At 40.6% G+C, this 21,256-nt stretch overlaps 1 protein-coding gene across 5 annotated transcripts in view; it reads right to left on the minus strand.

The window, feature by feature from the left end:
- Positions 1 to 19,402: 19,402 nt before the first annotated feature.
- The window catches only part of LOC149794573 (uncharacterized), a 121,667-nt gene continuing 119,813 nt past the window's right edge, over positions 19,403 to 21,256 (minus strand). For all 5 annotated transcript variants that reach the window (XM_089968853.1, XM_089968852.1, XM_089968854.1 and 2 more), the window contains one exon: positions 19,403 to 19,849. The gene's annotated coding sequence lies outside the window, so the exon portion shown is untranslated. The remainder of the gene's footprint in view (positions 19,850 to 21,256) is intronic.

A 21,256-nucleotide genomic window follows, 5' to 3' on the forward strand; every position in this document is an offset into this window, starting at 1 on the left:
TATTACATCATCTTGTTCTTTTTTCAAATGTTCAGTTCTTAGTCCTTAAATACCTTTGTGCATGCTCCAAGTCTCCATCCAAGTCCAACTGTATTTCTGATATTGTGACCATTTCAAGGATCCATTGTCAGGTACTATTTAAACCTTGTTGGATCTTTCGTATTACTCGCTCAGTTTCCGGTGGTTTTACAATGATAGTTGAAATATAGATAAACATAAATCCGAATGTGGACAAACACGTGTTGCAAGATAACGGGCAGTGTACTTACAATCACTTAGACTACTTTGAAACCCCATTACGGAAATAAACGGATATAATCTTAGATAGGGTGTATTTGTATAGATCCTGAAAACGTAACTGAAGTTTGCAAACATTTTCGTATCCTAAGCAGCAGGGGGGGGCGAATCCGACATTTTGTCCAATCGTTATTTGGCTTAATTAGTACTTTCTGCACTCAGCGGATCCGGTGTCGTCAGCGCCTGGTAAAAAAAAACGACGTCGGCGTCGAGGGGATCGTCCGGACGTCATTTGGTTTAATAACACCATCTGCGCGTCGATCCCAGCGTCGTCAGCGTCCGGTAAGCACATCGACGACCGCGTCGATGTCATCGCCCCCCCCCCTGCTGCTATGATTTAACCGAATATTTGGTCAAGTCCGATACGATATCGTGTCCGAGGATCATGTAAATTTATCGTTACAAATCCATGTGGGGTCGACTGAGCATGACTAAAAAAGTTTCGAAAACCATTAAAGTCCATGTCACCGCCGCACCATGTCTGCCAAATATTTCGTAGCGTGTGTGTATCAACGCCGTTGAATACAGCAAGAATATTACAGTTGTCTCTGATTACTTTTGGAATCTGAGTGTATCGTTGAGTGACATATATCACGTCGGTGTTTTTATGCCTGCCTCTGGAAAATATCCTAGCTGGGTTTTTTTGATTGTCTAACATAACATCATCATACACGACTAGATTGTTAACGTCGCCATCAATATCATCAATACCTGGTGCATCATTGATATCCGTAATAAACTCGATGACATTTTCTTTAGCGATCGCTGATGCATTCTCGTTGAAATCTTTCAACACCTCGTAGCATCGTTGATCATCTACGCTAGGAGCAACCAAATACAACTTATCCCACTTCATCCATCTCATTATTAAATTGAGTAATAATTGCGTCTTGCCGGATCCAGATGGTCCGATGATAATCATCCGGATCGAGTTTGGTAACGCTGCAACATGCTTAACTGGTTCTCTTGTTTTAGTCGCTGAAAAGTCAATTATATTCATGTCTCTATACATAAATTATGGATCTATATTGTGTAAAGTGTAGAGTACGTACTGGCACAAATGATATGACAACCGCTACAACAAAAAATAACAGATCGGCCCTTACTGGTAAGTGTGCACAATGCGGTATAAAGAAATTTAAATTTATTTCTATTAAACCCGGGGATGTTTTAAAAAAAAGCGAGGAGGTGATATTGCAGCCAAGTTATCAAAACTCCCCGGAACACCGTGGGCAAAGTATCCAGGAGAAAAGCACCTCCCAGGATATAGCTACTGTGGCCCCGGAACACGATTAGATATCAGACTCGATGATCAAAATCAGCCCAAACCCGGTGAGTATCCAATAAACGCTATCGATAAGGCGTGTCATGCTCATGATGTTGCTTACCAAAGTAGCGATCTGCAACAGCGTCATATCGCGGACGTAAAATTAATTCACGCGCTAAATGCTATTCCTGATAAATCCGTCAAAGAAAAATTGGCCTCATGGTTGGTAAAATCGGCTATGAAAGGTAAATTAATGATTGGAGGCGGAGCTTCTCGCGCTGGTAATTGAAAACGCTAGCGTTTATAATAACAACATGGAATCCATCTATTATTCTCCGAGAGGATACTGGAAGGGGAAGGCCGCAATTGGTAAGCTTGCAAGCGCTGCAAAGGTAACAAAGGCCACTGCGGCTAATTGGTTATCCAAACAGGCTATATGGCAAATCTATCTACCACCGCCTAAACAAATCAACTTTTCGCGCTTTGATATCAGCGTACCTAATGAAGTTCATCAGGCTGATATACTATTTCTGCCGCATGACAACGGTTACAAATACGCGCTAACCGTAGTTGATGTTGCGAGTCGATACAAACAAGCGGAGCCGTTAAAAACAAAGTCAGCAACTGAAGTGGCCGATGCGTTTGAGCGGATTTATCGAAGAGGCCCTCTGCGCTGGCCAAATCTATTACAAGTTGATCCTGGTAGTGAATTTCGCGGCGCTGTTTTATCAACGTTGAAACATCATAGCGTCGCGGTACGACGAGGTCATACTGTGCTACATCGTGATCAGGCAATTGTTGAACGATTCAATCGGACTCTTGCTGAACGGTTATTTGGATATCAATACGCGAAGGAATTTATCCAAGAAAAACGATCTCGTGAATGGGTCAAAAGGTTGCCAGGCGTAATTGCAGCGTTAAATAACGAGATTACCCGAGCAATCAACATGAAGCCCAGCGACGCGATTAAAGAAAAGTATATACCCGGAAGATCAAAAATAGATAGCGTTTCCAAGCCGATTCTCGGCGATGTCACCGTGAGATATCTGTATGAACCAGGAGAGCTTGAAGGCGGTAAAAAAAGAGCTACTGATCCTATCTGGAGTGTTACCACACATAACATATCAACGATAACACGATCAACTAATAGACCACCGATCTATAGACTGGATCCAACTGCCCCACAGCGCGGATTTACACGCGAGCAACTACAAGTGATACCTGACGATACTCAATTACCCCCGCGTGGTCTTAACTAGCGCCGTTGCGTCTATTGCACTCAAGACAGGTCAACCTCACATTGTTTTTGACATGACCGAGACTGTTATCGATCCTGTCCACGGTAAATTGGCGAGCGTCTTTATCCGAATAGCGCCAACTCATTATACAATTACAACTCGCGCAGTGATTATTCTGTTGTTGTCGTAACGCAATTATTAATTCGGCATCAATATCAAAACGCCGCTGTTTTTTTTTATCCTGTTGGCGGTAACCCGAGAGTTTTCTATCAATGACGCTTGCATCGATGACTTCGTCAGTGACTCCGTCACTGACTTCGTCAACAACAATTCTTCGAAGCTGATTTATTCTCCGTACTCGGGACACCGCAAGATAGACTAGATTTGACCATTCGATGCGATTATCAACCATCCAAACAATTGTGTCCGTGATGGTTAGTCCCTGCGAGGAATGTATTGTTGTTGCGTATCCTAGCGTCCACGGGGATTTATCAGCACGTAGCGCGTCCTCGACGACGCTGATATCAACGAGCACGATATCATTCAGCACGAGAATTTGTTTTTCTGTCCGGCCTGGAATCTCAACTTCAATGTTCTGCCGCCGTGTATCCGCGGGTCTATAACATAACGGCACTGGGCGCGTTGGAAACTTTTCCTTATGCAACGTAAACAACTTCCGCTGAAGTGTGTCTCTGACTATCTTTCTACTCGCTACAATCAAATCGTTTGGTCTCCATGTTTCCCAGAATTCATTTAACGGCGTTTCCGGAATCACCTCGCGGATTATTTCACACTGAATTCTATCCGGCTGTAATCTGATTAATTTTTTAACCCCGCGCAGTTGTTCATCAAGTGCCCGGTAATCAGTATCGGTTTCTTCATAATAGTCCACGAACCCGCTCAACCAATCATGTGGACCCTCGCCGACAAATGGTGGTGGTTGGCCATGGTCGCCACACATGATCACCGCTGTATTCGCGCGCAGTAACCACTCAAGAAACATTCGTAAAGTATCTAACGAAACAGTACATATCTCATCCCAAATGATAACCCCAGGAATAAATTTTTCACCCATTCGATCAGGAGTCCACTCACCGCCGCTGTATCGAAAAAAGCTGTGATAAGTAACGGCGTCAACATTTCGTTGTTTTATCTCTCGCGCTAGTCTATGGGTCGGTGTAAGCACGATTATACTTGCCCGCGTTCGAAATAATTCAATTGCCCGAGTCGTCTTTCCTGACCCGCCACAGCCGCTTAAATAAACCGTCTTGTGTCTACAAATTGGATCAGAACACGGTGGTGCATTAGACCATTCTGACAATTTATCGCCGCGTAGGTAATTGTTTTCAACGGTGACATCTGCTGACGGGGAATAATCGCGTCGTATTTCATTTTTAATTCTCCATGTACCCCAACTCTCGTCTGGACTAGTAAACTCGGCTACGTTTCCCTTATACGCTACGTCAACATAAAACGAATCAACGGCCACTCTAACCGCGGTGTCGGGGAATCTATTTATCATCGAGAATAAATTGATAGCGGCGTAACCCAGCATAGACGCCCTCAAATGCGGGTATGCCGGGCTGTCTCCGTCGCTGTAGGTAACAACTGTACCCAACCTTGTTCCATTGGACAAGAAAGCTGTTTCGCAGTTCACGTATCTATTTTTTGCCACTGCGTCCTTGATTACGAAATCATATTCTGCGTCATCTATAATCAGCCGTGAGCAATATCGTTTGTAGTCGCAGTTTTTTCCACCTTGTGTGAACTTACCGATTATTCTTCTACCGAGATCTTTTGCCTCGTGGTTTCGTTGGTTGAATATCCTCCTGGACCATTCGACGATATATTCCTCGTCGGTATCGATGTGTTTTTTGGACTCGTCAATTATGCTATCCAGACGCTCAGGTTCTGGTAACCAGACTTCAGTCTGCGCCCGATATGATATAATCGCGTCACTGACAATCAACGAAATTAGCATTTTACAATCAATCATATACCGTAGCAGCGCTATTGGCAGCCACTTCTTTTCAGCCATGTGTCTACCGATCCAAATATAGCAACAGCGATGAAGTCCTGCCGCGAACTCAAATGATACTATGCGAGCGAATCCGGTTAAATCAAAATCAGGCAGTGGTCCATTAATAGCAACACGAGTCATTTCATGTCTGGGGTGTCCAAATCGTTTGAAATACTCAGCGGCGGATCCATACCCGAGAAAACTCGCTGGATAACAGGCAACCATATCAACGGAAATCATAGCGTCGCGGCTGTATTCAGTGTTCCATAGTCCACCGTGATAGTATTCCAAACAACTGGATTGTACATCCGGTAGAAATTCCTTGCGCGTTGGGCTCCACGCATTTTTCCTCGCTGCAACATGAGCCGCAACCGATGGAATCGTAAAACAATTTGTTAGCAGTTGTTCATCATGCTCTTCAAATTCCATGGCGGTTTTTTTCATCTTGTTGTGAAACGCTTCAGTGCGGTATAATTCACCGTTTGGTCTTACAAACTGATCAAAGGTATCAGCGCTGCGAAGTAACCACACTGATACAGGGTCGTTTTTACACAAGTAGGCAATAGCATCAAATAGTTTCCTCTCCGCGAGAAAACCATCCCGGGAGAATTCTTCGGGTATATACTTTACCGTTCTATCCCGTGGAAACACTGTGATCGCGGGCGTCCATGCGTGTTCGTTATGATCAATAATTTTGATTGGGGCCCCATTTGATTTGTACTTTGATTCGTATAATACTTCACCGGTTATCGTTGTAACGGTTATTGGAAATCTCAACGACGTTTCTAATCTCGCTATGTCGCTGATGGTTGCTCCACGCTCTTTTACGGTTAGCTCCCACTGGTTGATTTTGCTACGTCGTAAATCAGTCAATTTGTTTCCTCGACACGCATTTGTAAAATGCTCTATTACTCGTTCTGCTACACAATTTATCCCCGTTGACTGTTTCATTGGTTTCAGTTTTCCGATATCAGGTTTCTTATTTAACGGGTATATTCCATAAACAACTGCTGTTTCAGGATACGCTCGTTCATAGTATGGTCTGTCAATTCCGGTTAACAGCCCCGGCTTGGAGTCGCGGCTAACAATGACTGTTTTCTTGTCGCTGAGAACTGGTTCAAATTTATCACGTATGATCCAATCACCTGATTCCACCCGGACAATAAATTTTACTCTGAAGAAATACCTTTTACCGTCAAGTTGTGATATTATCGTTGCTGCGCGGTTGTCGTTCATGGTAGCATCAACAACGCCATCAATTCGAAATGTTGACCAACTATGAGATGCGCCATCACGCTTGAATTCATTGATACAATCGCGTATTTTACTCAACAGGGTTCTATCGTTTATTAACGCTTTTGGTGCGTCCTTGAGGACTCTATCGAGATTGAACTTAATATTTTTCCAGGGCTTAATTGCTGCTAATCTCTCGAACTCATCCATATATCTAAAACAAGTATTTAAATGAAAGAATATAGTATAATGAATCACTGCAAATGGTTGATGATTGGGTCGACAACCCCGTGCAATAAATCATGTAGAGGTGAATTCTGCGGATATCATTTACAAAGCGTTCGTAATGGTTCTCTTGGCCCCCTCCCGTGCCTGGTTTGCCACGTCGGTGTAAGAGGAAAATCGCAGTTGTGTATCAATTGTGGCGAAAAGCGATACAGGGAACTAAAACGCTATTATGACAAGCGAATTAAAACGCCGTCATTGACCCTACCGCCGACTTCGTCATCAAAACCCCCCTGGACTACGTTGAAAGATTCATAATTAAACCAAATAATAAATTAGACAAATAGTATTATTATATAAATGGACCAAGAATTTCAGTCGCATCCCCTGCTCGTCAATTACGAGGCGTCTCGCGACGGCATTGTTAGAAACCGCAAACTGAAGAAGCCGGTTGGTACCGTAAATAATCACGGGTATTTGATATTTGGTGCCGGGGGGAAAATTTATCTTGTTCACAGGGTGGTATTTGAAGCATTTAACGGACTGATCAACGACGGTCTCGTTATTGATCATATTAATAATAATAAGACTGATAATTCTCTTATAAACTTGCAAGCTGTCTCGCAGAGTCAAAATACCAAAAAAGGCCAAACCGGTAAATACCCAAAGAAAGCAAAACCCGTAAAGTCATTTGATACAACAACTCACGAGGAAAAAATATTTCAGTCGATGAATGAAGCCAGTAGATACTTTGACATTTGTATCGCCTCAATACGAAAAGTAGCAGAACGAGTATATCAAACAGCAATCTCAAAAAAGACCGGGCATAGAATTCGATTTTCATATATAGATACGAAGTCACCGGCGCCCATGGCGCTGACGAAGTCGCCATGACAATAAATTGTCCATTCCGGAAGAAAACAAAGTATTCAGTATTGTTGAACACCTCGGGATCGATACACGGGGGTTTCATTTTTTTTTATTTAAAAACAAGATGTTTTATAGGAATAATGAATATCGAAGACATCAATAATATATTAGCCGAGATTTCAAAATTAAAAAATCAAGGAATTGAATTATCTGATGGTCTCGACAGTGAAAAAATATTATCCGATTATGAAATTATTAACGAACAATCGAAACGGGGGCGTTTTACCCTGGCCCGCGAGTACTTTTTTATAAAACGATTACAACATACGATTAATGAAAACTTGTACCACAATGACGCAAATGCATTCATTGGACTATTTACTGCCGTTGAAATAATACGAAAAAAACTCGGACGTGTTTATGAACGACGCCGGGAGATTTCTAGTAAGATCAAAAACATTAGAAGGATTATAGACGAAAACTCCGGCGAGAAATTAGAAATTGCTTCGCAATTGCAATAATGGTAGGTGAATCACTTACTACTCGGCTAGCCAGAGAGCGGCTAGCAGCGCTTAAAAAGTTTATACCGTTACGAGACAGGGTCCGAGAGCAACTTCAAACGCGGCAGCAACTACAAACCGATTTTACTGTTGGAAGCGAACAACTCTTTGCCCCGGTAACTAAAGCGACCAAAGATGTTACGGCGGCAACTGTACCCGTCCTCGATGCGCTTGAAAAGATAGCGGCTCAGACCGAACAAACAAAAAGGTCTTTAGAAACACTAGCGGCTGCCACAACACGGAGGCCACCACCACTCGCTATAACCGAACCACAAGAACCCTATGTTACAATGGCCGACGAAGAAGAACTAGGTGCTACCGCAAGAGAACCAGAAGAAGAAATACCGGAAGAAACATCGGAAGAAACATCGGAAGAAAAAGAGAGAGAGAGGAATATACCCAGTAATATACTCAAGAAGGGCACAATAGATCAAATCAGGCCCTTCAGCGATGAAGAATTAATTGATTTTGCCGCCAACAATTTTGCTAAGAATTTACGAGATAGGCATATCAATAGCGGCTACGAGAAAAATATAAAGTCGTTAAGGGATTGGACAAGAATGGTGTATTTAGCGAGTAAATACAAGAATGCATTACTACGTGGTGATGGCCCCGATTACGACGCATTCCACAATAAAGTAAAAAGTAGAATACCAAAAAAAGGAAAAGGATACTCTGTTGGTAAAGAATCCTACGGCGTTACCTGTCCTAACAGTGTTCTCAGTGATATATCACGGCTAGAGGTACTAATCGGAGGAAAACGAGCCGGAAATAACTCTCCGGAAATAATCAATGAGGCCGCTGATATTTGCAAGCGGTTATTTACGGGCGGTATCATGGACGTTAGTGCGTATCGAACGCTCATAGACGAACTCGTGGATGATTAAAAAAATTATCGTTTTTGTTAATTCTGGCCGTTTTTGGTCGTTTTTTGACCGTTTTTGGTCGTTTTTTGACCGTTTTTGGTCGTTTTTTGCCATTTTTTGACCGTTTTTTGAGGGCAAAAACCCCAGGAAATCATTTAGAGAAAATCGATGTTTTTGCTGAAAAATCGAAAAAAAAACGACTATAGGCAACAAAAAACGACCAAAAATGACTAGAAATCAGGAAAAAACCGGAAAAAAACCGGATTTTTATCGAGGGCAAAAACCCCAGGAAATTTTGATAAAATTTATTCCGGTTTTCCACACGGCGGTGGGGAGGGTGATGATCACAATCACTAATTGAAAAACCGGTGTTTTTATAATAAAGATGATCATACACTACAACCACGATAAACCAGTACTCGTCTACGTGGTAAACTCGCGATTGCCTGTTTACCGCGCGTACTATGGAGATGGTCTCGGTAGCACCATTGCGGGGTTATTTACAAGAATGGCTCCAAAAGTAGCGCCGTTAGCCAAACAATTAGGAATGAAGGCTATTGATGTTATTCGTGATAGGGGTATTAGTGCTATTGGAGATGTTGCCGGAAAGGCGCTTTCTGCTGCAAAGGACAAACTAATGTCGTTGGTCAAATCCAAGAGATTTTCAAGAAAAAAACAGATGCCATCAACGACAGTGATGCCTGCAAATGTCAGTAAAGTAATAAATAACGCCGTGGAAGAAAAACTAGAGTCGTTGGCGGCTCAGTCGTCCACCAACGCGCCCATGAACACAATAGCGGGGGAGTGGTCTTAAACAGAATTCAAAGAAAATCGCAATTGAAAACATCAACATGATAAATAATAAAATGTTTGCGCGAACCGCTGATCCCGCGTTTGATATGGATGCCCCAGTGCGCAGGGATGATTCTGTCCGCGATTATCAATATTATTCTTATTATGCAGCGCAACCCGACCTACGATCGCGAATTGAACTTCAAGTCCAAGATACCAGTAGATACTTTCTGCCATGTGAAGCGTTTATCGAAATTGAGGGAGAACTCGTGACAAATGCCGCCGATAATGCACCATACGCAGATGACGATCGTGTTCGAGTTAGCTTCGTTAACAACGGTATCATGGCGTTATTTGAGAGCGCCAGATATCTTATTGACGGGCGAGAAATTGAATCAATAGAACGCGAGGTTGATGTTGCAACAACGATAATTGGGTTAGCGAGATACTCGGATGATTATACAAGATCGGCGGGCCCATCTATGATGTTTGCAAAGGACACCACCGATAACGCTGACCATATTCAGTACGTTAACGTGCTGGCGAAAAAAGAGACCGCAGGTGATCAGGCTGAAGCAGCCAATCCAGACCGCAGAGCAAAACCGGACGCTGATTTCAATATTATAAAAAGTCTTAACGGTAATTACAATATGGGATTCGCAGCACGAGTAGGAATGTTGCAAGGACCACGCCGAAAGTTTTCATGCGCGATTCCACTCCATCACATATTTGGATTCTGCAGAAATGTCAGAAAAGTTATCTATGGGGCCAAGCATACAATCGTGCTGACGCGAAGGGGCGATGATAACAATGCAATATGGCGTTCTGCTGGCGTCGCTGCCGGTAAGGTTGTTTTAACTAAAATGGCATTGTGGATGCCGGTGCTGACTCCATCAGTTACCACGGAAGCACGATTGTTATCATTTATGGAACAGGGAGGAAAATCGTTGTTGAGTTGGCTAGCGGTAACAACTGATGCTAAAGAGGATAACGTCGCTGATACGTTTACATGGCACCTGGCATCAAAACAGGGTGTTTCAGCCCCGCGTCATATATTCATAGCGCTACAGAATAGGGAACGATTGGGCGGTCAAGAACGCAGCCATATGATATTTGATCAATTAGGAGTCAGGGATGTTTCGCTGAGAATAAACGGACAACAGGAACCATCCGAGGATATACAGCTTAATTACGGCGACAACCATGTCGCACGTGTGTACCATCGATTGCTGTCATACATGGGTCGTGATCAAAACGTCGACACTGGTTTGCAAATATCACAACTTGATTTTAAAAAACTGTATCCGATTTATTATTTTTCGCTGGAACATCTTGATTTAACGAGACAATCCGTCGTTGATATACACTTCCGAGCTCGTATAGCCCCGGGTGGTGTTAATTACAGAGCGGTTGCTGTCATTCTTAGCGATAAATCAATGCTGTTGGAAGGTGTTGGTGGACGAATGAGAATCGTTGATGCGCCAGTAGAAAACATGTAATTGAAAGCACAAACACGTTTACAATAAAATGTCGTATAGTGTCGTCAGTGTAGAGTTGACTGATGGTCAAGTCAAGAAATTACGATCAAAGTCGGCTAAACAATGCGGGACCACAATAACGCTGAAGCCGTCACAGATGGCAGGTGGTAATCATAAGATATCGTTGACGGCGCGTCAAATAAAACATTTCAATAATGCGATGAAGAATAAAAAGGGTGTTCAAATAGATTTCTCAGCCGCAGCAATTAAAAACATGGAAAAGACAGGTGGGATATTTCCGCTGTTAGCTGCGATTCCGGCGTTGATTGCCGCGGCCGCACCAGCAGTGGCTAAGGCGGCGGCGTTAGGAGCCGTTGGTACCGCGGCGGGAATGGCACTGAAAAAGGCAACCGGGAAAGGCTACAAAAAAAAAACGACCCGTAGCCGGAAAGGGTCTAAGACTACCGGGAACCCCGTATTCATGGTACTCGGGAAAGGGTCTAAGACTACCGGGAACCGTTTATTAACGCAAGAGTCTATGACTCCAATGTCTAATTTTGATTTAATAGACGCCGCAAACGCGCTAGCGATAAAAAACTTCAGAGGTGTTTTTATGAGGGATCAATTACCGGCGGCACCAAGAAATATTGAAACCGGCATAATTAACCTCGATGGGTCCTCCGGAGCGGAAACTCATTGGGTTGCGTACGCGATTGATCCGCGTGCAATCGTCTATTTTGATTCATACGGGTTAGCCCCGCCGAAAGAGTTCATGCGGTATATCCGGGCGTGTTCAGCCCGGGTTTTTTATTCCACGTTGCCAACACAGCAGTTAAGCGACCCGCCGATATGTGGCCGTGAGGCATTGAACGTACTCGCGGCGATTTCATCATCGCGGAAACCACCTCATGTAGTTGTAAACGAATACACTAGTGGGGTCGTAGAGGCCCGGCGGGTTAATTAGAAACGCCGTTTTTTTTTACAATAACGATGATTGATATTTGGGGGCGACCGGTTTCGGCGCTGAAAACGCCCGCCACCGATGACATAAAAAAACTAATCGAGGATGAAATCGCTGATACGTTGAATTTAACCAGTGTTGACCCAGGTGAAATAGTTGTATTTCAAGACCGCCAGGGTAAATTGAAATCCAGTAATGTGTCGCTGGATGACGTTTTAACACGACAGCGTGACGCCGCCGAAGACACTATCGCGTTGTATACCAGCGACGGACGACTCAAACCGGGTGAACATATATCGACGATAACATTAATCCGAGACGGTTTTACAACGCTGTCGGGTCAATTTTACACGTTACGAAAAAATTTTAACAGGATCGATAACAACTTTGATAAATTCTTTGGTAAAAAAAATGTCAAGCTGGATGAGATTACAACAACTATAAATGATATCACTGCGTATGGACAGGAAATAAAAACAATCAAAACTGATGTTGAAATGAGCACAGGGAGTATAAACGTGCATGCAAGGGAAATAATAACGCTCAGAACCGAGGTTGAAGCGAACAGAGGGAATATAGACGCGCATGAAGGGGAAATAGCAACGCTTAGAACCGAGGTTGAAGCGAACAAAGGGAATATAGACGAGCATGCACAGGAAATAATAACGCTCAAAATCGAGGTTGAAGCGAACACAGTGAGTATAGACGCGCGTGCAGGGGAAATAGTAACGCTCAGAACCGAGGTTGAAGCGAACAGAGGGAATATAGACAGGTGGGTAAGGAAAATAAATACACTCGCTGTTAATACTGAAGTGAACAAAAAAAATATCGACGAGCATACACAGGAAATAGAAACGATCAAAACTAATGTTGCAGCGAACAAAAAAAGTATAGACGGGCATACACAGGAAATAGGAACAATCAGAACTGATGTTGAAGCGATTAAAGACGGACTACCGAGAGTAGCAGAGCAATTCGAAAAAATAAAAATCCCTCATGAGAACATCATCAACATAGTATGCACAATTCGGCATGGATCATTCGATTGGACTCCTACACAGAATACAGTAAATATCACCGCAACTGTTAAGGGCATTTATCGATTGACATTGATTTCGGCGATGCAGTTTAGTATATCATCGTCGAGTTCATCCGGGTTTAACAATACAGTGTCAACAATCATTGACAAGGATACAATTGAACGGTTTGTAATTAAGGCCGTTGATAGCAGTCTATTTAGGACAAACATCACATGGTATGTGGAATTTGTAGCGGATCTAAGTAATTAAAAACACTAGCTCTTTTAAAATAAAAATGACCACCAGGGTAATTGAATCAGAGGTATCACCGACGTCACATCAATATCGATTCGATACCGCAAAAGAATTCTCCGCGAATTTGAAAACGCTTTCCGAACAATACCGCGTAAAAATAAAAAAATACCGCAGAAAAATAACCACCATCGACGCGGTCGTGTACTCGGTGTCGGGTATAGTAGCCGGTACCGGTGTTATTTTATCCACGGTAACCACGATAGCCCCGATCGCTGTTCCAATCGCTATCTCCGCGATGACAACAATTGCTGGAGTCGCCAACGCAATCACTAAAAAGATATCATCGTGTTTTCAGAAAAAACTCGACGAGTATACAGTAAAACATCAAATAGTATCCGACGCGTACTCGAAATTATCCGGGTTGATCTCGTTATCGATTGATAATTTGTTCGTATCCGATGTTGAATTCTCCACGATGGTCCAGTTGTATAGCTCCGCGATGTCAAAAATCGAGGATTTTAAACTGGAAGTCGGAACCACCTGGTTGTTGAAATTAGACACTAAAAACAACGAATAATAATAATGTCGCTGAACCCCGAAGGGTCTCAATTACTTCAGCGGATCGCGGAGAACACCACTCCGGTACAAACAAGTATGATATCGATAACGTCAACGAAGCCAGAATTCAGTGTGAACTTCCCGTCGCCGGTTCCAGTGAAGGAAATAGCGCTGGCAAAATTGCGAGTATATCACAGTTGGCCTAATATTCGAGCGGACGCATTTAACGGACAACAACCTAATAACTCGCTGGTTTTTGCGTGGACAAATAAGCCCGATGGGACCCCAGACTGGAATGAGGTTACAATACCAACTGGGTCATACCAAATGGAACAAATCAATGGAGAATTTCAGCGCAGGATAAAATCGATCACAGGAAAAGAATCAAAAATCGCTATTACGGTTCATGAACCGACGTTATCGTCGACGATTGAAATAAGCACACCGGGGTATATGGTTGATATTTATAACAGTTCAATAAGAACCATACTAGGTTGGCCTGAGAATCCACCCGAGGACTTGCACACGAATGCGAAATCGTATCATGAAATTACCCCCCGGTATCTAGATAAATTATCTACTATAAAAAGCACGTTATCACCCAGTTGGTTTTTATTTCAAGACAGGAATATCATGCAGTGGTATTTTCAGCATAAGGAAACTACTGAATCGGTCGCCATATTAATATTTATTTTAAGTGATATCACTGATATGTTTGCCGAGATTGATTATTATTACCAATTACAACTAGAACAGCTACGGGAAACAAAAGAACGAAAACACGTTGAGGTGTTAAATCAACTTATATCAGACATGGAATATATCAATGAACGAGTCGTTAAAATGATATCCGATAACAGCGATGGTAGTAAACAAAAATTCCTAACCGAGTATAATATCACAGAAGCCGATTTACCCGATTTCAAGTTTCCAGGATACAACGCGCCAGAACTAAGAAAGTCTCTTAATGATTTTCTCGGTCCATCAACTTATATCCTCAAACACGATAACGGAGATGGTGGTAGGCATATTGCCCCGTACAACGTAAATATCGCATCAGTGATAGCGATCAATCTAGTGTGTGATGTTATCGAAGGGAGTTACCAGGTGGATACCAAGCAATCAAATCAAGCTCAACAGGGATATATCCTTTATTCATTTTCACCAACAGCCCCTCCCGGATTCTTAATCGTTGAGAGCCCGATTAATCCGGTCTATATGCGATGCCATAATCGGTTTTTAACGAGAATTAATTTCAGACTTACCGATCAGTCAAATAACCTAATTGACCTACAAGAGGAGGAGTTAGTGATCACTCTGTTTGTAAGATCATAGCAGCAGGGGGGGCGATGACATCGACGCGGTCGTCGATGTGCTTACCGGACGCTGACGACGCTGGGATCGACGCGCAGAAGGTGTTAATTAAACCAAATGACGTCCGGACGATCCCCTCGACGACGACGTCGTTTTTTTTTTTACCAGGCGCTGACGACACCGGATCCGCTGAGTGCAGAAAGTACTAATTAAGCCAAATAACGATTGGACAAAATGTCGGATTCGCCCCCCCCCCCCCCGCTGCTTCCTATGCCTAGTCAAAAAGTGAACATAAAACAAGGAAGAAGAAAGCACAGATCATAATAACGTGAGCACTATGAAGGAGATGCACAAATTAAAGCGAAATGGTGGTTTGCATAGGGAAATAGAGATATTACGACAGTAAGCACTGCACAGGATATACTAGAGAAACATATCACAATGATAAGCAGTGAAAGCTATAATGCTTGACTAGACCTAGAATATTGCAAAACTGAATCAGATACGCAATTCTTATCCCAGAGGAACTAGCAATTGATTTTGGTAAGAGTTTGCTGAATGTTACAAAGTCTAAATATGTAAGCAATGAAGAACTTTATTTCGTTATGACACTCGGTGTACTCGTCTGATTTATTTTATCAACAAAGTACAAGTTTCCTTTGGACGAATGCTGGGTACATGTTACCTGGTTTAAACATGTTCAAAAGTGATAAAATCGCATCAAGAAAGGTTCCAAAAGATCACCAAAATTGTAATTTTTAACATCAGTTTGTTCATTGTATAACAGTAATGTATTGGTTGAAATCTGCATATGTAAACGTTACTCAAATTGTATCCAACGCGGATAGAGAATAACATGCTTGAATGACAATTAAGCCAAAAATCTACTAGTTGTTACGAATCTGTGGTCTAATGATAAGTAATAGAGAAAGGAAAACTAACAAGTTCGAAATATTCAACAAATAATTTGATTCTCTAATTTATAAAATGACGATTTAAGAGAAATTTTCAGCATTGCGAATTAAATCTCAGATAATCCTTAGCGTTATATTACATGTCCTAAGGTATATAGTGTTCCGGATGAATTTCAGTATCGAATGTGTTGATTTAATAGTAGCATTGAATGAGCTGCTGTGCGGACAATCTTGATATATCACATTTGTATAATCCATGCAACTATTATCGCGAAAATCTCTGAGTGAAGAAATTACGTTTGCCGAGAAAAGATACGTAGTACTCATGAGATGCATAAGGGACTATGCAACTACTGTAGATGTCAAATTGATGAAAGCGTACGTGAACCTTTTACTGAAATCTTGCAAAAGATTTTTCAGAGCTAACTAGGGACATCAGGAAAAAATGAATGTAGACAAAAATGTTTTATTAAACCCCCAATGTCGCCGTTTACCAAACACTCCACTATTCTTCCAATCTAACTAAAATTTGGATGGAAGGAAATCATTTGCTTAGAAAAGCTATCGGAAAGAAGCCGCATTTTGAAATAATGAAGATGCTTGGTTTAAATGACGTTCAAATATTCAGATTAGAATAAAGAAGTGCCACAACTTAATTCAGTCAACGAATCTCCCACGTAATTCCTATTTTATGCGGAGTAGTGATGTAATACTCTCGACGAAAAATTCCAATAATGACTAATCCAATAATAAAAACATTCGCAAGTTGTGCACAAGCTGATTAAAGAGAGACTTAATACCGGCACGCCAGCTATTGTTAGCTAATCTGAGAAGAAAAGCATGCGTGAGATAAAATTAAGACAAGATAAAAATGGCTGATAAGCTGAGGCGCAAGAATATACATTGAAGACGACCGAACTTGGGCTGAAGACCATTCGACATAGGATTGTTTTATCTTCTTATGTTTACAACGGTGACATCACATCTTGTGTGCCAACTTTAGACTGAAATAGTTTGATCCAAGGATGTCACCGATCAACATCGGATTCATTCGTATTCATGTGGACAATGGCAGGGTATCTCAATTCGAAGAAGAAATTGCATGGGTGATAATGTGATGAAACGTCAATATTATCTGGTTGTAACGGAACACAACGATGTGAAGGACCAATATCTTTCAAGATTCAGTATTATTCCGATGAATTTGCATATGCTACCTTTTTGTACGTAACGGCCACATTTGGGGATTTAAACGAAGAGTTGGACAGGATGAAATAATAAATGTGCATGTAGTTGGACATCTTGCGCTTTAGAAGAAACGTCTCTCAAAAAGGTTGGCAAGTAAATTTAAATGTGAGAAAAATATTTCTATAGTGTGAAATTGATGTAGCAGTATAATTGTCCCAAAAGATCAAATGATCAAATAATGCTTGACATATTTAGACTATTGAATGTTTGATTGAGCGAAACATCAGCAATATTGCTGGTAATTGTTATTAATATGATAAGCCTGGCATACTGATTCGTTCTTTTTGAAAACGTTATGTTACTTTGATTTTTAGTTGGTTTGCCATTCGCAATTTGGCCAAACGATGAAGGAATGAATAAGATACGTGAAGGTTTGTAACCTATGTCAGTAACAGTTTCCGCAACCATGACTGTCAAAATAAATGGTTGATTGTTTTCTTGTTGTTATCAATATAGTTCGTGACGTTTCTGAATCATCATAAACGTCAACAAGTCTGATTAAATTAGAATATCCCGCGTCAGGGTATCATCATCATGGTCGTTACTCAAATAAAATATTTTAGCAAATAACACTTTAATAAACTTTACACAAAAGAAAACATGCCGCTAAATATAATTAGAAAAACTTTGACGGAATTCATCTTGGCATATAGACGTGTTAATTGTTATCAAAGGACACTGACGTAAAATTTGAATAAAATAAAAACACAAATAAACGACAAAAATAATTAAGATGGAATATTATTTAAATATTCCTTTTCATAATATATGCAATGAATATCAATTTGAAATAGGTTATGCACAAGGCGTCCTACTGATCCAAAAAAAGTCTTCAAACATTGTCCGTGCATTTAGTTATTGGGCAGAACTCCGCGTGGTGATCGATGACAAACCCACTTGTTCCTTTTGTTAGCAATTAAAACGATTACTATGTTAGTGGAATCAGTTATGATATTATATTATCTATTTGTATTTTCGTGTCTTTTTCTGAAGACCTGGTAGATATATCATTAACGACTGATATCTTTGAAATTTAGAATGTCTTTGCAGACAATTCAGGTAAATGTCACATTATTGATTTAAAATATATCATGTCGACACGAAATTGCACTTTAACACCAAACAGTGTACAACAGAGAATGTGAGAGGAAATTACACAAATTTGTAGCCGACATGGATGTCATTCCAGCTTTGCCTTTCATGTGGCTCCTCTTACGTGGTGCATTGTTCGTCATATGTCCGTCGTCCAAGGTTTAACAACAGCTGCTTTGTTTAACTTCTCCTAACCCAATAAATAAATTTCACATAATCTTAACGGAGAGCATTCCATCATAAAGGTCTTTCAGTGTTGTAAATATGATGACAGCCTTCCGTTAAATGTAGTCGTATACACTATATACATTATTAATCTTTTAAATTTTAGACCTACTGATGCATTTTGTTCATAACTTACCTACCAGAAGTAAGTAACACAACTGCACGTTTGAACAATGCGGCGTGTAATGATTATGTGTTATATTTATTCTAGCCCCGCTGAGTGGTCAAAAAATGCGACAGATAAAATGAAAGTAAATGGTATAACGTTTAGAACCGCTGTCGAGGACTATCAAAAACGATCCACCTATAATTAAACTTGTCAGATGACAGCACATTTGCCTGTACACCAATAATATCCAGCGCAATGTGATAAAAACCATACTGTTCCGTTTGCGATGAAAAGTCTTTGCTTTTTAGGCTAATGTTGTTAACTACATTCATAACAAAGGTTTGATATAATCAAATCAGCTGATATGATAACTTGCTTTTCGAATCACAAGAAGTTGGATATTATTTTTTTTATTAGATCGACTGTAAATATTACAATATGGTAAAACCGCTCCGGTGGCCTAGTGGGAGGTCTTGGGTTCGATCCCCGGCCGAGTCATACCAAAGGCTTACAAAGAAAAGCATTAAGAGGTTTGTGTTAGGACTGGTCGACCTGCTGTCAGGATAATGTGACTGGGTGGGACATCATGCTACATGACTGCGGCATGATGCCCCCGTGCTAGACATCACTATAAACTACCACACTGCAGACATCGTAGCGATATAACTGAAAAATGTTAAAGCTACGTAAAAAATCCTAATTACACACACACACACACACACACACACACACACAGGCAAACACACACAATAAAGAAAACGGGCTAATACAAGCGAAATACAATAATTTATGGAGACATTTGTAAAGTTGGGTAAAATTGTATACAGAAGGATTAGCCTAATGCTAATAAACACACAGCAGTGAAGTTTAAAAATGTAATTTATTTACAGAAACCTAAATAAAAATTGAAACACCAACTTTAACATGTTCTCAGTATTTAATAACGCTGAGGTCAATACTACTCCAGATGAAGCAATTATTCGAACTTCAACCAGGCGAATAATCCATGCCCTTGAAAAACATTTGGTTTGTATAAATTTATATCTTGAAAACATATATTATTAAACAAATAAAATCCATGTCATGTTGACAACGTTTTGAATATATTTTCTTCGAGGCGTGGCGGATCGAACATCGCTGTCAGATAAAGGTCTCTGATATATCGTCGCATAAATAGATACGTTGTCCACAGTACACTGGCAGTTACAAAATAGTAATCTTCAGGTGACTCTTTCAAAAATCTGCCTAACTGCATGATAGAAGTCTAAATGATGCCCTGCCTATTCCTTATTCAACGCCAGTTTTGCTCTGCAAAGTGATAAAAGATTGACCGATTTAGCTAACGATATATGCTTTGAAAGATGCCGGATTCCTACCAAACTAAATGGGATGGCAAGCTAACAGCACACATATGATATGATGACACAATATTTAGAAAACATCCTCCTTGGGAAACAACGGAATACATAAGCAGAGATAGACTTACACCAAACCTTGACACGTTCAGAACAATACATATCTGTCATTTGAATGAAGAGAAGAAATGCCTGTCAAACATAATGAAACCTTTTATTGAAAGATATAATATTAATAAAACGAAAGTGATTAGAAATAAAATAATGCCGGTGAAGTAATATACTATCTAGCGAAAATGCAAAACAGATTTGCTGAAAAGAGTTATCTCATTAAATATATACATACCTGCCATCACCTTCGCTCATAATATATGACGCTTTGCCTTAGTTTATCGTAGTGGCAATTATCTGGGAATTAAATCTATTAGTGAACACTGCTCTTTCAAAGATTAAGGCTTGCGATATAGGAAACACTAAATAATCGCAGTGACGTTAAAAATTATATCAACCAAAGCAGCGTAACGCTATTGAGGTAATCTAAATAAGATCACTTCATAGACATCTAGTTATGCCTTGTAGGTTTTGTTCAATTTGCTTTAGTTTAGACATTTTTTATTGCCTTTGATAGTCTTTCTTGCCTGTGCCACAATACAAACATGCTTTATATTGCTGTACACGTGTAACTCGTGTGCTTGGCTTAGCGTATGTATTTAATATCCCACGAGAAAGACTTTACATGAGCTAGAAACGTAGAAACATTTAGTGAATCCACTCAGTTTTCTGACTTTCTTGCATACACATGTACGCAAGTAAGTGGTTGCTCAGGTTAACATCGACCTTTTGCATATTTAAATTTGCAAAAAGAACATGTGTCACATCAATTTGCGTACACGAACGTCAGAAGTATTTTTAAGAGTGTACATCATTACAAGCATATATAAAATATAATATTGGCTATTGAAATTAATGCAAATAAGAGTCTTTTAAGGCCTCACATGGCAGGAAGAAAAATGTCAATGAAATCATTGTTAATAATTGGTAGTTCTGAGTAAACGGACTGATAAGTATATGAAGGAAATTGAACGAAGTATTTAAACAAAGATCGAAATTCAATCGAACCATTATGATTCATTTTGAAAGGAAACGATGGTCAAGGGAAGGTAACGAGCTCAAATTCCTGCTTCTTAGCCTGTTTTATTTGTTGTTGTCTTTTTCGTTTAATGCTCTTTAATAATATAAATATGTTTTACATATATTAAAAATCGTCACCGCTTAAAGTGAAACCTAGACAAATGTTCACGTTAAGTAGCAAAGGTGGCAGAGAAAAAATCATTTCAGTGTATTCCTATTTGGGCAAATA

Source organism: Sinohyriopsis cumingii, chromosome 8 (assembly GCF_028554795.1).
Source record: "Sinohyriopsis cumingii isolate HCF-2022 chromosome 8, ASM2855479v2, whole genome shotgun sequence".
Classification (NCBI taxonomy): domain Eukaryota; kingdom Metazoa; phylum Mollusca; class Bivalvia; order Unionida; family Unionidae; genus Sinohyriopsis; species Sinohyriopsis cumingii.